Raw genomic sequence first — 20,868 nt, 5'->3', positions numbered from 1 at the left:
ATTATATTTTTATCATATAAAACATAATACTTTCAATACTTTAAAATTAACTGTTGATTGAAAATTTTATCATATTGTTTATAGTTCTTCCTTTATTGTAGTTTAATATCTTCACGCGCATGCGCATAGAAATCTGAGGAAATAAGGATCTAACATATTCTCACACACAATTCTCGATTAATTTATGAAGTTTTAGCCACACACATAATATATTGTTGCAAAATTAAATAATGTTGAACGTTAAGAAGGACCAAACGGGGGCCCTCAGTTTCGGCGTCCCTAGGAATACTGAACCAAAGGAGGGGTTTGTCCCCCCAAACCCCTCTTGGGCACACCACTGCCAGAAAACACTTCTACCCCGTGGCGCCGTCTATGATCCAATCTCTTTTGGTTGGTTGGAAGCACTGGCATTAACTGCCTTTCTAATACCGCGCCATGTATTTATGTGACAAGCGGACAGCTCTCTAACACTCCCGGACTTTATTGAACCTTGGCGGCCCCGTTTGGGGGACGGGGGAGGGAGGATTCTCATCCGGGTTTACCTTTCTTCCTTTCCTTAGAGCGCAAGGAAGCTCAAAACCGAAATTCTGGGAAGAATTTGCTTCGCAGAAACTCACGTTCCTTCTCTAACCAACAAGTACACTCTACTGTACACTTGATTGAAGAAATGACTATCTAAACCTGTCCGTACACGATCAAACACAATCAACACATGGAATTCTACACTTAAAGCAAGTGACGTCAGAGTGTAGAGGGAGATTATTTCCATAACATCTTTGGCTGTTATGCAATTGAATCTTCGGAACGAGTCACAATTCTCGAAGCAGCCAATCAACGAAGCGAGTTGCTGACGTCATCCTAACAAAGAACCTATCGCTAAGCCTCCTGCTCAGGCTCTCCACGCCCACTAGGATCGCTAGACAGACTCGCGTACTCCGCTGGAGATGTTCGGAAAGTAATTCGACTCTACGTCATGTTTCCTCTCGAATTCGTGGTTAACAAACAAGAATTACTGAGTTACAGTTACATGTTTTCAAAAAATAACTCAGTTACATTTTCTGTTACATGTGTTCTATTTATATATCTGGTATATAATATGTCTTCACCTATTTATATTATTTTAGCAAGTAAAAGAATAAGGAACAAGCGAGCTTTGCTTGAGTCTCCCATGCTGGAGCGTTGACAATAGAATATCATTTTAATGTGACAATGATATTAGACATATTCATGTAAAATATCCACTTTAGTAGTTTCAGCCCACAATCATCTACTTCATGTCCATATACCACTGTAATGGTAAGATGATGTCTATGTTTACTTAAGTCTTACTTACTTCGCTCGAGCAAAGATGTTCTCCGTTCCGTACGCTATCTAGCGGCGTCCGTGCGAACTATTAGGCTCTCGAACGAAATCCTCTCGCTGCAGCACTTCATAACAAAGCCGTGAACGAGACCAAGTGTCTCGGTATCAGCTCGGCTAGTCTCGAATGATCTTGTCTCCGTGTCACCTCTAAATCGAACAGCTCTACGACTGGCGAACTGACAGAGAAGCTTTCTGGATGATCACATGATATCAAGGGAGACAGACGTCATGAACGGCCCAAAAACGACAAATGAAATCTACGTTAATTTGTCCCTTGATAAAATCTTCCCATTTCGAAGGATTTCGCCGCATTATGCTCACATACATCTTCCGCAAGAACCATTAAAGATTGAAGAAGTAATTTGAGAGGCGATTAACTCCACGGTGCTTCATGCTCTACCCAGAATGCTCAGCGACAAACGTGTTGCAAGGGTAGCGATAAAAAGGTTCCACTCGAAGCCACGTCTTCAAGAGAACAACCCGTACTAAATTTAGCATGACGACATTATCATGTTGAAAAGTAAGAAAGGAAAGTAATGGGTCATTTGTTTTCGATTTTTCAGACCGAAATCTTTCAGGCTGTTTGTTGAGGAGAGCGGAATCCATTCCACAAGATGGACGCCAGTGCCACTTCAAATCTTTTTTGACGGAGCAAGAATTCTCGCAAGGAAGACTTGAAGAAGGAAATAATGCTGTAAAGAGAAGCATGGGCGCGTTTCGAAAGTCGCACGAGTTAAACGCGTTATGATCGTTCCAGGAGTCCTGTCCTGAACTTGGTGAGGTTCGTTATGGCGTTTGTATTGCTAAGCGTGAAGTTCCTCTGCACGGGCCTGGAGGCTGGTTTGGTCGGTGAGAATCGTCTGCTGCTTGCAGACAATGCGCGTGCATGATGGCTTCAAACTGCACTAGTTCGGAAAATGTATTGTAAATTTAACATAGAGCGGTATGAAGCAACATGCACAAGATGAGTGTGCCTCAACTGTTCTTACAATGTGATTAAAGTGAGTAACAGTGTCCACAGTAGAGTATATTGCTGCCAGAAGGACATGCCTTACGCTGCACGCCGTGCGGAAACTTTCTCTAAACGAAACACTGCGCCTGCGCTTTCGTCTAGAGCGTCCCATAAGCCTGTAAAATTATTTCAACAGGTTCATGAGCCCAGTTATCGTCATTGAATTCGTTCGTTTCGTTAAGACTTTCGGAACGCACCCTATGTCTTAAAGCTTGATTTTATGCCTTCTGCGGGGCCTCTCTCCCAAACCTAACCTACTCGCGTTTTTATTTTACCGTGAAAAACTGCTTCCCGCTATTGTACGCTTAAGTGATTAGGTTTATTATAAAGAATCATAGTTGATATATGAAGAATATCCCAACCTATGTGTTAAGGGGAGGTAGCTGAAATGAAAGAAGGGTAGGAGTGAAGTTCCTTGTCCATCTTCTAAGTGCCTGAAGACAGCCTGACTTGGCTGGGTGGATAACCATTTTGGGTCGGAGACTGGACAGCGCCTCCGGCCGTACCTCGGATCTGTTGGTCGACTACCACCCCTCTAGTCTTGTGATTAGGGTTTATATACTTCGGGTGTGGCCGAAACAACCTTAGACAGGGTTATCTCTGTTGCTTCGTGCCGTTGTCAGGAAGTGCAGAAGGTGAGGGAGACATGGACAGAGGTCTGACTGTCCTTGCATTGTGTCATCGGTCGTTCGCATGTGGTGGCCTCACATGTGGGGCTCTCCGCACGTGGAGTAGCTGATCGTATCTGGTTCCTAGAAACCTTTTCAGTAACCGCAGCTTTCCTGTGGTTGCCGACCTTACTTCACTGAAGGGTAGAGAGTGCATGTGGACTGAAGGCAGGCGAAGATAAGATCCACAGCGCCTTGAGTGCTTGCTGTTGTGAACCGCACCCATTTCCAAGTTTACAGAAAGTCATGAACGTACAGAAACTTGCACGTTACAGTAGAGTCTCGTTTCTGTCATATGGCTTACTTGAATATATATGAACGTACATTAATCCCGATTAATCTATGATTTATGCTCATCATCACGATTAGCAAAAAGTGGCAATAAATAACGAGAATTCAAAATACAACACAATTTGCAATTGCGTCGTCTCACACTTCCGGTTTTCCTCTTTCCTTTTTACTTTTTATTGGAAATCGACGACCTTTTCGAGAGGGAACTCTCGCTGTAGTACTTCTACGAGTTGAAATTGCTTTTCCAATCGAATGAGCAATGCAAATGAACCATCTCTAACTGGACGCTAACGAATGGTTTCTTAACGATACTCGAAACGATAGTTCTGTTTTTCATTTATTATTGAATCTTTCCCTCCAGTTCCTCTATAAGATCGAGGTCACCCTTTAAAATTGACTGAAACTAATTATTTTAACAATATTTTATTTACATTTACCATTTGCACAACTAGTTTAAATTCTCTGAGTACTTACATTACAACGTGCCTGGTGAACAAAAATTCCATTATTATTATTATTATACAAATTACATGACCTGTATGTATTATTCTTGTAACCAATAAAACAATTTTATGCGAAACTTGGTCCCTTACATTGAAAGAGGAATACAAATTGAGAGTATTTGAAAATAAGATCCTTAGGAAAACATTTGGACCTAAAAGGGATGAGGAGACAGATGAGTGGAGAAGGTTACATAATTTAGAACTACATAATTTGTATTCATGTCCAGATATTATTAGAATGATTACATCAAGAAGACTTAGGTGGGCAGGCCATGTGGCACGAATGGGAGAGGAAAGAGGAGTTTACAGGATTCTTGTTGGGAAACCTGATGGTAAGAGACCTGTAGGAAGGCCAAGGCGAAGATGGAGGGACAACGTTGAGATGGACCTAAAGGAAATCGGTAAGGATGGAAAAGATTGGATTGATTTTGCCCAGGATAGGGGCTTGTGTTGCTGCAGCCATAAACCTTCTAGTTTAGTTAGTTATAAACAGAATCTTGTTTATTATAAATGTATTAGATAAATTTCAATTTTGAAATGTAAAGTTTGGCGTAAGAGGGGTGAGAGCCTCCGATAATCCCCTTAAATTATAACGAATAGCTTTCCTAAAAAAGAGGTAGGGCTATTTATTGACTAGATAATTCTGCAAGGGCTGTCCGAAAAGTGAATACATCGTCTGAGTCAGTGATCCACTCCCTGAAATAAAGTTTGAAAAGTATAGAATTCCTTATATTCAGGCCACATTACGCATATTGCAAGACTGTTTTCACATTGGCAATGAATAAGTAAAATCGTGGTTAATGATGAAATGAAAGCGATGAAGATACACTCATAGTCAAACCAGGACTCGAACTTAGAACTCAACGCACTTCACTTACGAGTTGGTTTCATGCAAATAATATCAATAATAATAATAATAATAATAATAATAATTGATTGATTGAATTGATAATTGTGGGTACTTCAGCAATTAGGCTATTTTGAAACCGTTACATTATACGGGGCCCAGCTCCTTACCATAACCAAAATGGACACGTGTCTCTGAGATATAAAATATTCTTACCTAGGTTAAAAGCTGAGGCTGTAAAGGGGCACTCAGCACACAGATGGACAAACACAGGACAACACACCACCCTACACAGGATTATACTGGCTAGGCGCCAGAACCTCGTTGGCCTGCAAGAACCAGTTACTGTGGGTGGTTGTGCTTTACCAGAAGGTCACAGCTTACACGCCCAATAATAATAATAAATGTGGAAAAAATGTATTTGTTTGTTTCCATTAATTTATAATAGTTATTATTTCATAATAATAATAAGCATAATACATAATGTAACCTTGAATATAGAAGAAATATATTATGTCATCAGTTTATAGAAAATATCTTAGCAAGTGTAATAGATAGTAAAACAAATCTGGAAAAATTATGCATGAAGACATCATAATGTAATTGCAACTACAGTCTTGTAATCCAACACTTGGATGGACATATTGGTATCGTTAGTACAGGTGAATGTCTCAATCTATGGAAATTAAGTTCGACAAAAATGTAAGCTATTTTTAGTACAATTATATATATATATATATATATATATATATATATATATATATATATATATATATATATAACTTTTATATATCTTCTTTCTTTAGTGGCCGCGGTGGCTCAGTCGGTAATGCGACTGACTACCATGCTAAAGGTCCCGGGTTCGATCCCCGGCCGGTTCAAATCCGGGAACTTTTCTAGCGGTGGAAGCGGCCCCGGCGCCCACCCAGCGTCGAATAACATGCGTACCTGGGGGGTAAAGGCGGTCAGGGGCGTGATGCTGATCACATCACCCCCACTCACGACCGGATCAAGAAAGTGTGGGGCGTTACCCCCACACCCCCTATATGCCTTCATGGGGTGGTGCTATGCACAGGGGATCACTTTACTCTATATTTTTTTTTTAATTTCTGGTGTATATATTGAATGTATATTATGTATTCTAACCTTATTTTGTAAAATAGTTTTATGTATATGTGTTAAACACACAGTGTTGTACAAACGTTAATCTGTTAACAACACTTAAATAAATACATTTCAATTCAATTCAATAATAATTATTAAGTTATTATGTCTAATATTCAAGTTTTATCAATTGCCTTAACCCCTACAAAACTTGCTGACGACGCCCGTGTTAGTGGACAATGGAGGCGGAAAAAGATCGAAAGCACTTTCGATATTGATCGGTGAACAGGGTAAACAAAGGTTTTGTAATACACAGCCAGGGCCAAAAACAGTTCGCAAGGGAAAGGTATGGATTTTTCTCTAAGCCAAGGCCTAGTATACTAATCTCAATGGACCATTTAGCGGATAAAGCAGAACAAATTTGCCGCTCCCCGCTGAGCAGTGGTAGAGCTGATATGACTCTGGAATGTAGAGATAAATTTCCACCGCGCATGGCCCCAGGGTGAGCTTAAAGTTAGAAAAAAATCCCCGCAAAAAAGAGCCTAGCAGTGCTTGGATCCTGCGGTGGCCGTTTCAGCCCATGAGAGTTGAGTATAGGCGAAAGGGAATGGTGTCAAATGACAGATGGCGCAGTCTTCTTTCGTGCCAGCATCGCTTTGGATGTGGAAAGTTCGCAAGGGCATCTTCCGGATTAGGAAGCTCATTCGCGACATGTCCCCAGAGAGATACGTGGAAATTAGTTGATTCTGTGACTTGCCAGCGAGCTCAGCTTCTGGCGGAAGTCCAGGGCCGTAGATACTTGAAGCTAAGGCATCTGCCCCCCCCCCCCTCCACGCCAGGAAGAATGCGGTTTCGACAACCGTCTCCAGTTCCGGACTTGAGGACAAAGTCTGTAACTCATGACGTCAACCAGGCCCGTATCTAGGAGTAGGCAAGGTGGAGGGGACAGGGGGGGCTCGGTTCTAAGGGGTCATTCACAGGGGGCGCCATTAAAAGCCTTTTTTCGTCAGGAAAGGTTAAATGATCTCTTGATACTGTTAATTGAAAAAGAATTTGCAAAAAATGGTCAATTTTGCTTCATCGAAAGGAAGAAAAGTTAAATTCTAATCAATTACTTTCTGACTGATTAATTTACTTTATTTTACTTCACATTTTATGCCACTTTTGGTTAATTTGCGAAAATGGGGATGAGTGATTACATGATGAAACTGATGAATGGACATTCACAAACATCCATGCCCAGGTCGGGATTCGAACTCGGAACCCCTGGCGTCGTAGCGCGATGTGCTATATTTCTTTCTGACATATCAATCGGGTTTTATAAATATTTTGTAAATTTTTACATAGTTTACAACGATGCTATTTTTTCAAGCAGGGTTGAATAATTTTAAATTACATTTTTTTCCCACAGAAACATATTCCACACCGTATTTCAGTTATTATTCTTGGCGCTTTCTTCTCATTTTACCTGTAGGCTTAAATTCTGGGAACACAATGCTGGAATTTTCTGTTTCACAGAATAGTAGTTGGGGTACGTTTTTAAAGATGTTTCTCAGACACAAAGACAAGACAGAATATTCTCAAACATGTTGAACTTTTTAAAAATGAGAAATGCCCAACTACGAATATTTAAATATAATCTAAATTGTTTTTTAATGAGTTCTTATTTGTTTCCTCAATTCAAAATTTATCACAAACCATGACACAAGAAGAAATTATGGAAGGGTGCACATAATAAGGTCGGTTCTTGGTAGTGTGAGGGTGGAGGGAGGGTTCCAAATCACAATCCTGCCTAGGCCGCCAAAATATCTATGGAAATGACGTCAACTCCTGCAAAACTTCCTCAACTTGTCATTCACGTAACGCACCTGGTAGTACAGACACCAGAGGGATGACAATGGTCTATCATAGAAATAATTGCAACACAAATGGTTTTTGTACTCGATTGCGCGGAATGGTGTAGTGAATAATAGAAAATCCGCCATCAAAATGTTAAGCGAATAGCCGCCATCTTGAAAAATGGTGTCAAAACCTGCTTCTTGGCATATTTAAGAATTTTTTCATACGTTTATATATTTACTTACTACCTGATTACCCGGCGTTGCCAGGGTAATTATTTATCCCATTCTTCTATTAGACAGGAAAATAATGAATTCTAAGTATAGTGTAAAATGTATCTAAATAGTATAAGTACAGTATACAAATTATAAAGTAAAATCTTGTACAAATTCGCTATAATATTAATTTAACTCAAAACTTGATTATAAACAACATTTTTAGTTCCACCTCCAAGAGAAAGAATAAATAAATTGAACGGCATTGGGAGTGTCACTATTCATCTTAACGACACCGAAAACTATGGATTCCACACTAACATCGGTCGTTTTCGATTATTTTTACATGTTACCCCTTTTCCACCCCCACCATTAGGGTGGCAGGGGTGTCTTACCCCCACAGTATATCTTTCCAGAATGCAAGTCATATGTGTACCAAGTTTGGTTGAAATTGCTCCAGGCGTTCGAGAGTTATGCCCAGTGATGTGCCGTAGACTATAAGTTTACGTCTACATGCGTTGTCTACACGTAATCTACGCGTAGATTACATTGGGTTGTAGTTTACATAGACTACGTAGACAATCTAAAGTGCATTAAAATTAATTTTCAAGGCTTTCATGAAAGGAAAGTGACATTTTCAACTATATTAGTTCTTAACGAACTGAAAAGAATCCTATTTACAACAAAATTTCTCTTCTCTTCTATCATCAACTATGGAAGAAGATAAATAGTATGCAAAAAACAACAACAGATGGCAGTCGTGAGGTAAGAGTGGTCTTTTCCCCATAAAACAATAGAATATTTCCTATATTAGGTTTCTTCCTAGGTGAGAAATTGTTCGAATTTGGAAGAAAGAGTATGAACAGTTCTCTTCACACATCAGCAACTGATACGCAGTATAATTTTCTTTCAATTCCACGGCGCCCTTTGCTAAGTTATCACCTTTCGCCATGTTGTTTACATAGATTACCTAATCTACGTGTAGAATGTAGACTATCGTTGTTTACGCGTAGACGCACATCACTGCATGGCTTAACAAACATATACACACACATGTGGTTTATGTGACATCAAAATGCGCACAGCCGTCATGTTTGCGAGGAAATATCCACCACGCAGCATTCGTTACATCTGCATCAACTGAAAGTTTGTTTTAAATCACGGATATCTGTGTTAGTATCACCCGCCCGCCCGTTTGAATTCTGTATGCTTACAAGAACTGGCCTCAATCAAGGCTGCTCGAAGCAACAATGCAACAGTTTGTGACGTAGGTGAAACACACCCATATGCATAAGGGTGTGTGTATTTTTCTGTATAGCAGATATTTCTAATATGATCCAAATTGAAACATTCAAACAAGTTTTCTTCCTTCAAACGCAATCCCGAAAGGACATGCAGCAAAGAGGTGAAACTATGTCCCTCTATCAATTTCATCATATCATCACTCATTGTCATCGTCGCGATTGGCCAAAGGTGACAGAAAAGCGACGCTAAGTAACAGAAATCAAATCAAAATAAAAAACCTACATCTTGACACTTTTCCTTTACGAATGCCCGAGCATGCTTCTGCCCTGGGCACTCCCTGTTGGGAAATAGCAACTCCCTTCACATCCTCATCGCCGCGCACGACCTGGTGCAGGAATAAATAATGCCTGCACTCATTAAGATGGCCGACAGGATGTTCCGCTACAAATCACGGATCGGAAAAGCTTTTCGGAGGAACGAAGCCAGTTTGACCGAATTGATAATGGCGTCCGGTGTCGAATGTGGGTCATGTGATTTCCCGCGGGACTCCAGTAGGCAAGGAGGGGACTTGGGAAGAAGGATCGAATGGTCCACTGATGGGAAAGGGCTTTGAATTTAAATAAGATCAACAGGAAACGTTGTTTCTAAAACAGGTCGCCAGGTGGTGCTGAGTTCTCTTTTGCAGTTGCCAAAGCATGGTGTTTGATGTTCGAGATTATGTTAATTCTTTTTTGGCGTCAGGAATTGCGATTATAAGTTACAAATATTGTACAATGTATAGTTTGTAAGAAAATTTATTGTTTATATATACATTTAGTGACAAACTCAATAACTCCCACTCATATTATTAGCGATTTTAATTAAAGTTTGCAACGGATTATACAGTGTCCGAAAAGTCACGCAACCCGGTGTTTACGACTGTGTAACAGAATAGCGAAACGGAATGAGAAGAAACGCTTTCTGCCAAAAGAATTCGCTGCATATTGGGAAAATTTAGAGACAAACATATGTAAGAACATGCATGTTTTAATAACAAATAAGCAAAGTGTTGCCAAAGGCGGGGAAAAAAATTTGCAAAATTGCAAATCGTATGTATTGATGCACAGAACACACTGAGGTAAATTATTACAACATTTCACAATACCAACGAACAATTTGGATGGCCATCTATTGAATTTGACAGAAAAATAACTTTGACGAAGTTTCAAAAACATTGCACAAGGGAATAAATGGGCTGTTCCAAAAATCGATGTTTTCACAATATTACGAGGGACACTGGTAACACTGTTGCTGTCATATGTGACTAACTAAATTGTAGTTTGTGAAAACTGTTTGCAATGAGTGTTTGTCCAGGTACTAGCAAATCACTTGATCGAGTGTGGCACTGATTCGTCGTCAAGCTAAGTCGTCTCCGTCTACTGCACCTATACTCTGTAGAGAAGCAGTACACGCTGCTGCGAAGGCTGGTAACTGCAGTCGCTTCCCTCCTCTACGCAATTCCCTCTCCCGTGTTCATTGGTGGAGTCACTACTTGCCCAGAAACCTGTTTTCGTTCGCTTCCTCCAGAGATAAGTAGGACAGAGTATACTTACACTGGAAGTTTCCACAGGAAACGAAGGTGATAGACGACGTGGAATCGAACTTGGTCACCCGTCAGTCAGTCAGACACCATACCGATTGGAAAATAGAACATAGAAAATGTTTTTGATTACACGGTATAGTATTCGCTGATTGGACAGGAAGAACGCAACCCAATTGGTCCTCTCGACCAGGTGTGTGTATATGGAGCTTCAGCATAGGAAATCAATTTTGTTGGAGTAATATTTCTGGATGCAGAACTCATACAAACGGTGGAATTAGAGCAGGGTCAGGAAGTTCAAAAACAATGACATCGGGTGAATTGAGTGTAATGAACAATGGCCGCTGTGTATATTCGCCTCTGTTCTTTCACAGTGTTCTATTCAATCGAGCTTGTTTCCATTCAGCCTATGTTTGAGACTCTCTACATTGCAGCCAACTACAGAGACTTGTGATCAACGGCTTTTCAGGTTCGAATCACTACGTAGAGAGATGAGGATTCTACTGTAGGTCCAGTCCCCTAGAAGCAATTTTCCAAGGGAAGTCGAGATTTGCGTTTACATCTCGTCACAAAACAGAAACATTTTCAGGAAGAGATAGAAAGGAGAGTTCGACAGAAGCCGTAAAAAGCGAGAGAATAAGATAAAAAGGAAGTGAGGAAGAGGGGCAGGGAGTTAGATAGAGAAGGGAAAATAAAATAAATAAATAAAAGAAGTGAAAGAGACAGAGGCGAAAGAGAAAAAGATTCAGAAGGAAGGAGAAGAGAAAAGCGACAGAGAAAGAAAAATGAGTGAGAAAGAGAAGATGAAAGAATAAGAAACAATAAGGGGAGGGAGAGTAATAAAAAAGTGACAGAAGGAAGAAGGAAAGAGAAATAGTTAAAAAGAGAGGGAGAAAAGAAGAATAGCGAGAGAGTGTAGAGTGACAGAGAGATAAGGAAAGAAGTGAGAAAAACAAAAAGAAACAAAGAAAAAGAACGAGATAAAGAAAGAAGGAGAGAGAGAGAGAAAGAAAAAACAAAAGAGGGAGTTAGAGAGAGAAATAAAGAAGCAACAGAGAGAAAGAGAAAGAAGTTAGAAACAGAGGGAGAAAGAAAGAAAAGCGAGAGAACGTAGTGAAATAAACAAGCCAACACAGAGAGAATAGTGCGCGAGAGACAGACAGGAACAAGACAAAAAGCGACAGACAGAAATGTGAGAATAAGATAAAGAGAAGGAAATAAATAAAAGCACAAGATGGAGAGAGAAAGACTTTTCTTTGTTTTTTAAACACTATACTTTCGCAGGCGAGTTTACCGAAGAACTATTAATTATAACATACCTGAATTAGTGAATTTACCTTTAGATACTTGTCTTGTATGTTGGACTTTTTCTCACGCATTTTCTTGTTACATGATTTAATGATATTAATTATTGGTAGTGGAAATACAGATAAAATGTCAAGAAAGCAACTGAAACAGCTGCGGCGTTAGGATTAATCATCAAGGGGTGCTGAGGGGGTGCGGAAAGAAATTTAGGGGGTGCGATACTGAAAATAAGGAAAACCATGAAACACGCATGCAATCTTTCAAAACTGGGGAGCATAGTGCCAAAACGGGGGGGGCAAGGACAGTTTAGCATAGTGCGGGGGCAACTGCACTCCTAATCGCCGCCACTGATTAACAGAAATTGCTGACTGAAATGAAATTGTATGTGTGAAATATAATAAATTTAGATTGACATTCATTTTCCAGGCAGGCTGTGCCCCCCTTGCCTTCCCCCTGGACTTACATGATGATATGTATTAAGTCTTATACTCCAAGAAAGTGGTCTTACGGTGTAAACATCCAGATACACGTTGCAGTCTTATTGAACTATGTAGTGAAATAAAAAATGAAATTATCCTTGTCTTGAAAAACACAATAATTGTGTTGAACATTTTCAATGTAACCAATGGAGGTTCCAAATACATATAAGTGGAACCACAAGGAAAGAAACCTGCGCAGAACCTCATCGCGCTAGCGGGTGGGGGAAAGGACAGGGGGAAGTGGAACTCCACTCAGCCATGAAAAGTGCTGTTTGAACTGTGAAATTATGCCAAACTATACTAAATTGTGCTAGGATATTATTATTATTTTATTACTATTACTACATTACTATTTTTAGATGGTTGCACTTTATCTCACCCGAAAATCTATTTCTATTTTAGTTATTTCACGTCGCTTTTGTGTCTCTACGGGTAAGTACGACAATATGGATGAATGAAACACTGATGAAATGGATGAAGTGACACAAACACAGTGAAACGTCCTTGCCTTACTAGGTAGAAACACTGACTTCGTAGCGTGGGCAAATTATTTTATACATGTATGTGTGTGTATGTATATATATATATATAATGTATATATATTGAATGCAGCAACATAGAGGCAGCATAACTTACGAATAAAGCATGTGAGTGTTAATAACAAGAAATTTGCTAAAGAACGAAGCGGCATAGTTCAATTACAAAGGAAATAATGCACCCCCTCCTCCGTAGTTAATTTTATATCCTTAATATACTATTCTATACTTAAATACTTAATTTTCTACAAAATTATGTAGCGTCATGGACGTCCAGAAGGATGGTCGCCACCCGCCTCCCCTCCTGGAAAATGAATGTTGACATAAAAGTACCTATTGTTTCAGATGTATGAGTTGATTTCAGTCACAGTAATTTACATGCACTATTATAATAGGGATGTAGGAACGTGATAATTTCAAACTCAAGTGGCGTTTCCTGAGAGGGCAACATTATTACGGGGTAATATGCCTCGTTTACCCGCCTGATAAAAATACATTGTTTCCTCTTCGCTGGAAAAAAATCTGCGGACGTTCCAGTGCGCACGCCTATGCCGCCCCCGAGAACGTCGTTCATACGCTACTATTACATCATCGGATTTTGTAGCAGATATGGTTTCCCAAGGAACAATCTCCCGATTTTTTCAAGTCTGACCTGGCAACACTGCCCCGAGCAGGGAAGATGCGCGAACGCTTTTGACGGAAGGTTTTTTTTCCTTGTGGTCGAGCTTATAGTACATTGTACATTCCGTCTACCACTTCAGGACAAAACGCGAAGTGCACAGCAACTTCGTCTTCGTTAAAATCCCTTCTGCCGCACTATTCCCAACAACCAACTGTAAAATTTCTTCGTGAACATTGGGCCTCTTTCTAACGGGTTTTGAAAAATCCTGAAATGGTATGTACGTTTACTGCACATGTTACGTGGAACAACTACACATAACGTATTAACAAGAAAACTACCCTTGACGTTACAACTCGCGTTAAATAATTTCCCGAGCACGACTTGGTCAGTGACACCTTAAAGCATCTGAAATGTTTGTTCCAGTGTGAGGAAGGACAAATAGGCGGAAAATAAACCGTTTATCAACAATGCGAAAGAAAAAGAAAGAAAAACATAGCTCACATTAATTAATCTGTAGGCAATTATCGAAAACCACAAACAGACCACTTGAAGAAACAAAGGAAGAAAAAATTCATAACAATGTTGATGAAAGAACAAAAACAGCAGCTGATCTTTATAGAGGTTGCCGCCAGTGCAGGAAAGTATGTATATCGGCATCTCCTTCAGTGCTAGCCTGATGCATACAATAATAACAGTCTTACTTCAGTACCTAACATTCGACGCTCGATATGACGACATGACATAATATCACACTCTAGGGTTAGTGTTTTCAGTTGAACGTAGGGGGTGCGGAAGAAAATTAAGGGGTGAGCAAGCACCCCCTCGCGCCGCCCCTGACTGAAAACGAAGTAAATTTGCAAATTCAAGAAAGAAAAGTTTCATAAATTATTTTTGAAGTGAATTTCCTTGCGTCAACATATATCTTTTAATTTAGCGCCATCTTGGATTATCTCGATGAAACTTTTCCCCAGCTAATTTTCTCATGAAAGAATGAATTGATTTCAATAGGTTTTTGTTTGGATTTGTAGCTATTTTCTAAAAACTGTGTTAGAATTTAGGAATGTACACTGCTTTTCAAAATTATGGGTGTAAAATGTTAATAGTACATACATTCACCGGAAATTCTTCCATGTTAGATTCACAATCTGCTACATTAGCCACTATGCCATTGAGGATAGCAAGCACTGGCGTATAGCCTGACAAGTCAAGTCCCGATATGCGCAGATCGCTGCGGAGCACTTCCTATTACGTCATCCTCCCCACCACTCTTCTACGTACTAGCCTGGCCTTGAGAGTACGAGTGGTGCCAACTCAGCAAAATTAAGCTAAACAAATATGACAAACTCTTTTTACTGTGTGGATTGACGGTGCCGGCTCATATCAGTTTATCAGTGGTTCATTTGATTTAATCCGGTCTTTGAAAATGCGTGCGGTGCGTGGATTGTAAACTGTAGTATTACGAACGCGCGTTAACGTTTATAACGAAGAGAAACTACTGGGCGAATGACTTCATTTTCTGAATGCGACATCGAGCAGTGGCCTTTTTTTTAAAAAAAAAAAAGCCGAGTGGGGTGGGGGTTCTTTTGTTTATCGTACAACAATCATTACGAGAAGGCAATCTGATAACACGCTTGCCTGTGATCTTTTCTAAAGCACTGAAATGTTCTTGCTCTTTACTCTTGGCTGCATATTTTTGAAATGCAAAAATCAAATCATGCCGGGTCCAACGAAATCCACAATCTGCTCTGGAAAGCCCCTTAGAGGACAAGCCAGAGAAATTGTTTCCAATGTTGCAACATGTTTGCGAAATCAGAAGGAGTTATATAAACGTAAGTATAATGTTGTCGAGTCCACAAGCGCCGTCACGGGAGTATCTAAATGGGTGGTTTCTAAGTTTTAAAAGGATTGGATTGTATTGATTTGTTGTTTTAAGTCCACTTGCTGCACAGTAAGGTTAATCGGGACTGGACCAACAGTTTAAAGTGGGATCCGAACCACTATGTGCCTCCACCGGGAATCGAACCCGGGACCCCTTGATTACAAGGCGACGACGCTACCACTGCGCCATCTGGGAGGCCAAGTTTTAAAAGTCGTTGGCGAAAGGTGAGCTGAATTTCTGTACTCCGACAGGTAGAAAACATCCCAGGAAAAACCGAAACAAATTTCATTGGAAATCCTCAGACCATTCCGCTCCCTCCAGGTTGCAACACTGCGAACCAACGTCGCTGCGGAAATGGAGTGGGGAAATTAGGTGCGAGATGCGCAACAGCTATTTGCAGCGTCTTGTTTTTAAACTTGTCAAGTTATACCTAAGGGTAGGGTATAACCTGCCTCGTTTTGGCCCAACATTGTTACAAAGAAAATGGCAAATCAGGAAATAATGACAAAATATGGGACGCCCTACTAAAAACGGCTTAACCCTCCCTCCGTACCCATACTAAAACACTGGGTACGCCACTGACAGCAAGAGAGATTTCAGCAAAATCCATGCTAATTAACATAATCTCTCTGATAAGCCAGCAGGGCAATGCAAAGTCACATACTCATTAGTCGAATTAATGAAACGTCGAAATGAAGCGAACGCACAGCCTCCTGTAAAAGCAGTGGCTCGAACCGACAACCTTCATATTTCATGCACTCATTAATCCATTGCATTACAACTGCTGCCGCGAAAGGCATGATCACGTGTGCAAATCCTATTAACACGCACATGCAGTCACTGCGCTTTGCTCAAAGCTCTACCGTGTTTTGTTAATCGCTGTGGTTGCCATGGGATGTAATCGGTCATTGTCTCGTCCCATACGGGATGACAATTCTTTTGATGAAAAACCGATAAAATGGACGCGTGTTAGTGGAACGTCAAGAATTTCCCCATTGCATTAGTCATCTGTGTCAAGATTCATATGGCAGAAGCTTCGTGGGCAGATCTAGGGAACTAGCTTGCAGAGCATACCAATATCCAGGAGACATTTAATGGACATCTTCTGGATATTCGAGTCGAAGCTCTGGCTTATAGAGGATATCCCTTGGATATCCATATATCCATCACAGTGACATATAGGGTTATAAGTAGGGAGCGGTAGTTGATCACCTAAAAAATATAGGTATATGGCCTATAGAATGTCCTAAAAAATGGGGAAAATGACGTAAAAATTGCAAAAAAAATGACCATTAAATTTGCTAGTTTCAGGTTAAAAATTGAAATGAAAAGGAAAATAAACAAAATCCAATCTTGCTTTAAAAAAAAAGGCACCAAATAATACCACGTGCACATTCAATTAAAATATGCACCGAGGATTTCCAATGGAAACAACCGAATAATTTTAAAACAATTTAATGAAAAAGTCATACACACTGAATGAATTGGTGTAAAATGCGTTAATTTCCCGCATCTTTGCCTGGGAATGTAGTGTGGTGTGTTTCTGTGGCACTATAAAGAATTGATTGATTGATTGAATTGATCATTTAAGTCCACTTTATGCACAGTAAGGCTAATCGAGATTGGACCTACAGTTTGAAGTGGGATCCGAACCACTATGAGCCTCCACTGTAAAGAAAAAGAAATCCTGCGAGATACCTATTTATAGGACTATGTTCACCTTGGTGAAAAGACTCCAGAATATTACCAAAATGAAAGAAGTGACAAAATATGACGACACAATGCACCAAATATTGCGAAAAATGGAAAATGCCGAAAATCGGAGAAAATTACCTAAAACCTGAAAATTGGCAAAAAAAATGCAAAACATGCACTTTAAAATTACCTTTTTGGATTCTAGACGAAGTGTAATATTGTGTATATTTAATGGGCATCGTGTCCGAGATGTCAGAAAAAAGATGACATTTCATCAACTTCCGCTCCCTAGTTATAAGATATCCAGGAAGAGTATGTTTTGGACATTCTGTACATTAGTTTTGGACGTGTTTCAGACATCAGTTCGACTTGGTTCACATGAAAAGGATGTTATGTTGTTTTTTTAAGTCCACGTTATGCACAGAAAGGCTAATCGGAACTGAACCTACAGTTTAAAGTGGGACCTGAACCGCTATGTGTATCCACCAGGTATCCAACCATGACCCCTTGATTACAATGCAACGACGTTACCGCTATGCCACTGGAGAGGCCTTAAACGCTCATCTTACTAACTCTCTAGCATTCTTAAATCTGAAGGTTTATGGCTGCAGCAACACAGGCCTTCCATCTGTCCCTATCCTGAGCAAGATCAATCCAATCTCTTCCATCCTTAACGATTTCCTTTAGGTCCATCTCAACGTTGTCCCTCCATCTTCGTCTTGGCCTTCCTACAGGTTTCTTACCATCAGGTTTCCCAACAAGAATCTTGTAAACTATTTTTTCCTTTCCCATTCGTGCCACACGGCCTGCCCACCTAAGTCTTCTTGATCTAATTATTCTAATAATATCTGGACATGAATACATATTATGCAGTTCTAAATTATGTAACCTTCTCCACTCACCTGTCTCCTCATCCCTTTTAGGCCTAAATATTTTCCTAAGAATTTTATTTTCAAATAAAACTGGATGTTATCTGGATGTTTGTATTTGATTGTGGGTAAGGATATACAGTGCGCTCTCTTTAATTCGAACTTTTGGATAATTCGAACAAAAGCATATTCCCCTTGAAACCTCTACCTAAAACAATGTTAAAAATGACTACTTAATTCGAATTTTGAAGGTTACATTTGGATAATTCGAAGTCAGGTTCCAAGAAAGACCAAGGTGAAGAAATAAGAAATTCCAACAGATGACTCGTTCCCCTTTTCTTCTTGAAAAAGTTGTTTTTATGATTAACAGATGTGCCGACCGCAGATAAGAGAGGCCAGCGGGAATCCCTAGAGCTTTTGTTTGTAGGAATGTGATCTTCACCCTCTTAGAAACAAGTTGAGAGGGGAGCGTATAGCCGGACAGAAGGGGTCATTTGTCTGCGTGTTTTAGTGGAGTCACAATGTCGAAACGTGGTGCGTACAGTAGATTAACATTAGATAAGAAAGTTGAAGTGCTTAGAGAGGTAGAAAGAGGAATGAAAGGCAATCACGTGATGCGAATATTCCAATAAGTGTAGGGCCTCCCCGATGGCGCAGTGGTAGCGTCGTCGCCTTGAAATCAGTGGGTCCCTGGTTCGATACCCGGTGGAGTCACAAAGTGGTTCGGATCCCACTTTAAACTGTAGGTCCATTCCCGATTAACCTTACCGTGCATAAAGTGGACTTAAAACAACAAATCAATCAAATCCAATAAGTGTACTGTTCCTGGATGGAGATATGGATAAAACATAGCAGTTGTAAGGTAAAGTGTACTGTTTGCGTATTAATGCAGTTTTATGTTTAATACAGTGTGGTATTTTATTGGTGCTTCTTTATTATATTTATTTATTATGAAAATTTCAGATACAGCAGAGTTGGCCATTTTACACTGATATTGTCAACAATGAAAATGCAAAGATAATAATAATAATAACAAGCAAAACATATTTAAAAAATAATAAAAGTAACAAAATAACACAAAAGTGAGTAGCAAATTAACAAAAAATAAGTAAAAGATTGCACTATTTGATATTATTTACAAACATTTCTTCTAATAGATGACCGAAAGGCAAATTCTGAGGAAAATATACCGATTCTTGATGATAGAGCATTGTATTGAGCGGTTAATTCGAATTTTGGATAATTCGGATATTTTTCGTAGCCCCTTGCAGTTCGAATCAAAAAGAGTCCACTGTAGAGTATTGCATTGGACCTATTTCGCTAGCTCAAACTCGATCCAATCTCCCACGCTCGAGCGTGATTCGCTCGAATATATATAGAGCATCAAATATAATTTCAATGGGACAATAATCCTACAAATATATGTGTGAAATTCGTGCTGGTAGTTTCAGCCCATAATCATCTATTCATTTTCATATGTTGCTGTATTGGCAACATAGACTAAATTACAATTTAACATGGAGATGATGACTATGTTCAATTTAGTTTGAATTTCACTGCGTCCTTCACTTCACGAAGCATATTTGAAGGTCCACTATCAGTGATGTGTGTCTATGCGTAAACAACGATAGTCTACATTCTACAAGTAGACTATTTTGTTCACGTAGATTAGGTAATCTATGTAAACAACATGACGAAAGGTGATAACTTAGCAAAGGGTGCCGTGGAATGAGAAGAAAATTATACTGCGTATCAGTTGCTGATGTGTGAAGAGAACTTTTCATACTCTTTCTTCCAAATTCGAACAATTTCTCAACTAGGAAAAACCTAATATTGGAAATATTCTAGTGTTTTATGGGGAAAAGACCACTCTTACCTCACGACTGCCATCTGTTGTTGTTTTTTGCATACTCTTTACCTTCTTCCATAGTTGATGATAGAAGACACGAGAAATTTTGTTGTAAATAGGGTTCTTTTGATTTCGTTAGGAACCAATATAGTTGGAAATGTCACTTTCCTTTCATGAAAGCCTTGAAAATTAATTTTAATGCACTTTAGATTGTCTACGCAGTCCATGTAAGCTAAAACCCAATGTAATCTACGCGTAGATTACGTGTAGATAACGCATGTAGACGTAAACTTGTAGTCTACGGCACATCACATATTTACCACAGACAATTACGGTTGTACGGGAACTACTGGGCTTCGAGCGTCTGCCGATCGTTTGAATGTTCGAGCGATATTCGCTCGAGCGAGGAAACAGCAAATTCCGTGCGAACTATTACACGATCGAGCAAAAAAGCCTCGATGCAGCACTAGTCTATTTATTTATTTATTCAATAGAACACAACAGGATAAATCCCAGTTACAGTGTTCAGGCAGTACAAGATTATCATACAATGTGAGTAACTCCTTAATAATTCTTATTGATAGTTGACAAATATATATACACACATGTATATACATAATACATGATAATCATATAAATACAGATTTGGATACTGGTTACACATTGATTATGTCACATACATATTTTATTGTTATTTTGAATTCCGCGAAGGTCATTCTAAATACATCAATATTTGGATCAGTTACACATAGTTTGTTGTACAGGTCACACATACTCCGAATAGGCGATTGTTTCATTACATTGGTTTTGAGGGTTTGCAGTGAAACAAGCCAGCCTTTGGTCGTATTTTGACGCTGGGAACTCTGAATTGTATTTGTTCGAGTATTTGTGGCAATTGGATTTGGTTGTTGGTGGTTTTGTACAGGAGGCGAAGTAACCGTGTGTTTCTTCTGGTATTGAGGGAAACCA

Source organism: Lepisma saccharinum, chromosome 24 (genome assembly GCF_977018435.1).
Source record: "Lepisma saccharinum chromosome 24, izLepSacc3.1, whole genome shotgun sequence".
NCBI lineage: Eukaryota > Metazoa > Arthropoda > Insecta > Zygentoma > Lepismatidae > Lepisma > Lepisma saccharinum.
This window is presented reverse-complemented; position numbering follows the sequence as displayed.